Below are 7,357 nucleotides of genomic sequence, written 5' to 3' on the forward strand. Positions count from 1 at the left end.
TTCCTATTTTATTCTCCCTCATATCGTCTTGGTTTCGATTGGTCAATGTTTGATGAAAGTGATCCCAAACTTTCTTACCTTTGAGGGCTTGCCTCCCTATCGCTCAGCACTCCACACCTTCCCCATGCCCCAAATTTTCTTATTACCTGGTTTCAATAGAAAACTCAAAGAAAAATGATTATTACTGTGTAATAGCACTATATTTAAAATACTGAAGTATAAATACAAGAGGAGAGACTATTACAGAGAAAACGTGCGAGTATGTATTATCAGGTTTCCACAGCATCTACATTTTCTTTTTCTGTAAAAATACTGTCTCTGATTTACTTTTTTCAAAGGATATTATGTAAAATACACGATGAAAAGTAAAAAGAAACACAGAGAATCAACATATATATATATATGTTTGTATTTGAGCTCATAAATATTTCTAAAATATAAAGTAGTCAATGAGGAAAAACAGTTTGTATGTGAGAGAAAGAAAGCCAATGTCTAAAATCACACAGCAAATGTCAAAGTCAACAAAAATGAGGCTTATAAAATTCAACTTGAATACTTTCTTTCACTACTACATGTTGTTTTACTAGACTGCTAAGTTTACGGATGATAAATCTAATTAAATCTTTGAAAAGTATTATTCCTTACCTTACATGGTCAGAGAAGAAGAAATACTGATGAAAGGTAGACAAGAAGAGGAGACAGTACGAGAGTAAGTCAGTAAACTGCAGCGGCTTAAGACCACAAGTGTCCAGTACAGATGACTGGTCAATGGTGATTGGTCATTGGACACTGGTCACTTGCCGGGATGATTCAAATATTTTACAAACAACCGCATGGGAACCCCAAGGTTCTACCAGTTGGTGGTTGGTTTGGTGGGAGAATGATGTCATAAAGTAGGCAGTTGAAAGGTAGAGGCTAGCCAATCAGGAGTTCAGATTCCCAAGAAGAAGACCGGATTGGATAAAGAGAGGGGTAGAATGAAGCAGGCTAGGGAGATGGAATCCTACAAAACAGTTAGAACAGTTTCAAATTCCTCAGACTATTGTGTTAGAAAACTACTCCCATTATACTCAAGAGCTTACATATTTCATTAATAAATCAAGAAAATTACTAAATAATCATTTATATTGCACTGTGAAAGAAACAACATTCGGTATTCCTAGTATTTTTATATACCGTTTACATAACAGCGGGTAGGGCATTTGCCTTGCAGTAGGCCAACCCTGATTCCTATTCCTCTGCCCGGCAAGATACCCAGATACCCAGAATATCTTGCCCTCATAGCAAAAGCCTGGCAAGCTACCCATGAGTTATTCAATAGGCCAAAACCAGTAACAACAAGTCTCACAATCTGTTGTAAGATGTTACTGGTGCCCACTCCAGCAAATGGACGAAACACGGGAGGATAGTGCTACAGTGCGATGATTGAAAAAAATGGTGGTTTCTTTCAATATGACAATACTTAATGTGATAAGTTGTAGATGAATCGAGATGTGTTAAAATGTAAAAATAATGAGAAGAAATTGTAAATGCACAAGTATCTTATTTTACAAAACAAACAGTTGTTCTCAATCTAAAACTGTAGAATATAAAGAAAAATATATGCTCATTTGTGTGAAAATCTTACAATCTGAAAGAAAACATAAAAAGAAAATTAAGTGATCAAAAAACAAGCAAAACAAACAACTAATGGCAATTAATATGATAGACAAATGATGAATGTTTTTAATAAATTACTGCTGTGAAATAAATCAGTATTTAGCTATTAAACTTGTATAGAAAAAATAAGCATAAACCATGATCATATAATCTCTATTGAAAGAAGTGTAAATTCCTCATAAACACAAGAGCAATTTTCAAGCTCACTAGTAGACAAAGAGCACAAATTAAAATGACAAATTAAAATGTGTCCCCAAATTACAAACATTTAAATATCAGGTAACATCTTTTCCTAGCAAAGATGCTATAAATGGATCTTTTCAAGTTATTTTATTGAGAATTAAATCTGTATAATAGTACGGCAATATATACTTGGTTTAAAGCCGTTTAATATTCTTTAAGTAAATTAGCTTTTGTGAGCGTATATGGAAATTCAGGGATCAAACCCATTACCTCACAAATGTGAGGCAAATATTTTACCACTGAGATATGTTTTCAACCACAGTTAGTGATTTTGTTTTTTTTTTCCTATAGTGTGAGGAATAGAACCCAAAATTTCATACTTGCAAGCCAAGTGATTTAGCCCTGGGCTACATACCCAGTCATAAGTAAGTTAGCTTTTTTTTTTTTCTTTTTGGGTCACACCTCGCGATGCACAGGGATTACTCCTGGCTCTGCACTCAGGAATTACCCCTAGCGGTGCTCAGGGAAACATATGGTATGCTGGGAATTGAACCCAGGTCGGGCGCTTGCAAGGTAAACATCCTACCAGCTGTGCTATCGCTCAAGCCCTAGTAAGGTAAAGGTAAAGGTAAAGGCCCTCCCGTTGATCGTCGATTTGCTCGAGCGGGCCCAGTAACGTCTCCATTGGAGACTTGTTGTTACTGTGTCTGGCATATCGAATACTCTCGGTAGCTTGCCAGGCTCTCCGAGAGGGGCGGAGGAATCGAACTCGGGTAAGCTATGTTGGCTGCATGCAAGGCAGACGCCCTACCTGCTGTGCTTAAGTTAGCTTTTAATATCAGATCTTAAGTAAACAATCAGAAAAGTAGACAAATAGATATAAATGTTCACAACAATATCATCTTAACAGTAAAACATTGCAATTATAAAAAACTCAATAAAATGTTATAGTATCTGAGAATTATATTTTAAAGATTATACTTGTATATATACAGATATAAATACATAATTGAAAGACTCCTGCATTTTACTTGTATGTTTATTGTGGTTTTATTTTCTTCTTAATATAGTTATCCCATGAACAATACAAATTTGGATTTCTATATGATTTTATGTCAATAATTATATTTTGAAACTTTTTTGGAGATTGGTATTGATGTGAAATAATTAAAGATGATCAATATATCCTAGAAATATCAAAAAATCTAAGACAAAGTATGCCATGCATGTATAAGGTATATGCAGATTATTTATTTGATTGGCCCCCAGAATTAGTAGAGGGGTTAAAGCACTTACCATGCATATAGTCAACCGAACTTAATGGCTGGCATCACCAGGAATGACCCTTGAGCACAGAGTCAGAAGTCCCAAGCACCACATACTATGGCCAAAATACCCCACAAAAACAGAAATACAATTTATCACTTATTACTCTAAAATACCAATTCATTATGAAGTCCATTATAAAATCCATTATAATTTTTTAAAATGTATCAAAATTTACAGACTTACAGGCCACAAATAGCACTAATTGCAGACAATGTGAGTAAATACTATTAAAAAACCAACTTCTAGGTCAACAGCAGACTATCTCTTAAATTTGGGGATTTTCAAAAGTTATATACCAGTTAGCACCATTAACCACTATGTCACTCAAGAATCAGTTATATGTTTTTCTTTTCTTTTCTTTTCTTTTCTTTCTTTTTTGTGGTAGGGGAGCGCACCCAGATGTGCACTGGGCTCACTTCTAACTCTGTATCCAGAGATCACTCCTGGCAGGATCAGGGTTCCGGGGACTGAACTCAGGTTAGCCGCATACAAGGTAAACACCCTCTACATACTGCACTAACTCCTTTGGCTATATGTTTCTTTTTAATAATGACATGTTAATACAACATTTTTTAATTAAAAATCATTTCCAATCAAAAGCAAACGAAGCTGGCGCGGATGTGGTGAGAAAGGGACACTCCTTCACTTTTGGAGGGAATGTCGACTGGTTCAGGCCTTCTGGAAAACAGTATGGACGATTATTAAAAATTAGAAATTGAGCTCCCATTTGACACAGCAATACCACTCCTGGGAATATATCCCAGAGAGGCAAAAATGTATAGTCGAAGTGACATCTGCACTTGTTTGTTCATTGCAGCACTCTTTACAATAGCCAGAAACTGGAAGAAACCTGAATGCCCAAGAACAGATAACTGGTTAAAGAAACTTTGGTACATCTACACAATGGAGTACTATGTAGCTGTTAGAAAAGGTGAAGTCATGAAATTTACATACAAGTGGTACAATATGGAAAGTATCATGCTAAGCGAAATGAGTCAGAAAGAAGGGATAGACATAGAAAGATTGCATTCATCTGGGGGATATAAAGTAACAAAATATGAGATTAATAGCCAAGAATAGCTGAAATCAGCACCAGGAGGATTACTCCATAGCTTAGTGGCCAGTCGGGCATTCTAGAGGAAAGGGCAGCTCAGACAGAGAAGGGAGCACCAAATAAAGGATGTTTGGAGGACCCTCCCAGGAGGGGAGATGCATGTCGAAAGTGGACTATGGACTGAACATGTTTGCCACTCAATGCCTCTTTTGCAGACCACAACACCCAAAAGGAGAGAGAGAACACAGGGGATTGCCCTGCCACAGAGGAAGGGGGGGATGGGAGGAAGGGGGTGGGGGGGATATTATCCATGGTGGTGGAAAATGGGCATTGGTGGAGGAATGGGTATCTGGTAATTGTATAATCAAACCCAAGCACAAAAAATTGTAAATCTACAACTGTACCTCATGGTGTTTCACTAATAAAAAAATTTTAAAAAATCATTTCCAAAATGTATTTGAAGAAGCAAAGAATTCTTGTTTTAAGTGACCATATAAAAGAAAGAAAATTGATGGGACGGGCACAGAGGCCCAGCTCTGGGCAACAAAGCTGAACGGCTCCAATTCCAACAGGTACAGCCCGCCCCCAAGGGCCTGGGTCCCTCTCTGGGCACGCGCAGCTAGAAACAGCCCCTAGACAGCCGGTTTTCAACCCCTCATCTGCGTGGGACGGGCACAGAGGCCCAGCTCTGGGCAACAAAGCTGAACGGCTCCAATTCCAACAGGTACAGCCCGCCCCCAGGGGCCTGGGTCCCTCTCTGGGCACGCGCAGCTAGAAACAGCCCCTAGACAGCCGGTTTTCAACCCCTGATCTGCGTGGGATGGGCACAGAGGCCCTGCTCTGGGCAACAAAGCTGAACAGCTCCAATTCCAAACAGGAGACGTTCCCAACTCCTCGCCCAGTGCCAGGGACTCTTTCCGGAGCCGCGGCTGCTGTCGTGACCGCGAAATATTTTCCCACTACATATGCCATAGGAACCATAAGCTAACTTCTTAGATGGAAACTTCTCTATTTTAGCTCAGCCACTAGAAACACAGTAGCCAATAACTCATAAGCCTATCTTAACTCACACTGCATATCAAGCAGAATTGTAACAGTGAACGTGAAGGACTAAACCACACCTCTCACAATGGTAAAGCAATGCAAAAGCCCACCAAACTTTCATATTGAAGAGTCTAGCCAAGATGACACCAACAGTACTGTAGTGTTAGACAACCTCTCTGACAAGGAATTCAGGAGGGAGCTACTTAGGATGCTTAGGGAATTAAAAGAAACAATGGAAAGCAATGCCAATAGAAGACAAGAGGATTTGAAGGCAGAAATGAGGAAAATGCAATCAGAAATATCAGACCTGAAAAATCTCGTAGGCGAATTGAAAAGCTCAGTGGAAGGCCTCAGCAGCAGAGTAAGAGCTGCTTAGAACAGAATCAGTGAGCTCGAAGATGAAGTTCAGAGACTCTCCAGAAAAGAGCAGAAAATGGAAAAGAGACTCACAATTCGGGAACAGATGGCAAGAGAAGATCGTAATGAAGCCAAGAGGGGTAACATAAGAATTATTGGAGTCCCAGAGGGACAGGAAGAAAACCTCGATGAAGAAGAAACTGTCAAAGAAATCATTGCTACAACATTTCCAGAGCTGAAGAAAACTTGTGACCACATTCAGGAGGCCCGAAGGATACCACCTAGAAGAAATCCGAATAAAAATACCCCAAGACACATTCTGATCAAAATGACCAAAACCTTAGACAGAGACAAAATTCTGAAAGCAGCAAGATCGATGAAAGAAATCTCTTACAAAGGAGCATCCTTAAAATTCACAGCTGATTTTTCTGATGAAACCCTCATGGCCCGAAAACAGTGGTGGGACATAGTAAAAAAACTCAATGAAATAAATGCCTCCCCAAAAATACTTTTCCCAGCAAGACTCTCATTCATAATAGAAGGAACAACACACAGTTTCACAGACAAACAACAGCTCAGGAACTTCATAGACTCAAAACCATGGTTACAAGAACAACTGAATGGGCTACTTTAAGGCAAGAAAGGCCCCTCAAATACACCAAATTTTAACAGAACAATGGGACAAAATCCCATAACAATAATCTCTCTTAATGTCAATGGGCTAAACGCACCAATTAAAAGACATAGAGTGGCAGGATGGATTAGAAAATTGAACCCAACATTCTGCTGCCTGCAAGAAACGCATCTCAATAGTCAAAGCAAACACAGACTCAGAGTCAAAGGCTGGAAAACAATCCTACAGGCTAACAGCTCCCATAAAAAAGCTGGGGTAGCCATCCTTATATCAGACCACATCGATTTCAGAGTGAGGAAGGTCATAAGAGACAGTGAAGGCCATTTCTTATTGATCAGAGGATCTGTACAACAGGAAGAACTTACAATAATAAATGTATATGCACCTAATGAGAGACCAGCAAAGTACTTAAAACAACTACTCATAGATTTGGAAAAAGACATCAATAGCAACACAATACTAGTGGGAGACTTCAACACTGCTTTGTCACCTCTTGATAGATCTACCAGACTCAAGCTTAGCAAGGACATACCTCATTTGAGGGAAACAATGGAAGAAAGGGACTTAGTAGATATATACAGGACACTTCATCCACAAAAAGCTGAATACACATTCTTCTCAAGCGTACATGGAACATTCTCCAAGATAGACCACATGCTGAGCCACAAAACATGCCTCCATAAAATTAAGAAGGTGGGCTGGAGCGATAGCACAGCGGGTAGGGCGTTCGCCTTACAAGCGGCCAACATGGCCGACCCGAGTTCGATTCCTCCGCCCCTCTCGGAGAGCCCGGTAAGCTACCAAGAGTATTCGATATGCCAGACACAGTAACAACAAGTCTCCAATGGAGACGTTACTGGGCCCGCTCGAGCAAATCGATGATCAACGGGAGGGCCTTTACCTTTACCTTTAGATATTGTATCAACAATCTTCTCAGACCATAATGCGCTGAAATTAGAAGTAAATCACACACAAAAACAGAAAACTAAATCAAACACCTGGAAATTAAACAGTGCACTATTGAACAACGAGTGGATTAGACAGGAAATCAAAGAGGAAATCAAAAGATTCCTAGAAACGAATGAAAATGAGAACAC

The sequence above is a fragment of the Sorex fumeus genome, unplaced genomic scaffold, assembly GCF_029834395.1.
Source record: "Sorex fumeus unplaced genomic scaffold, SorFum_2.1 ptg000070l, whole genome shotgun sequence".
Taxonomy (NCBI): domain Eukaryota; kingdom Metazoa; phylum Chordata; class Mammalia; order Eulipotyphla; family Soricidae; genus Sorex; species Sorex fumeus.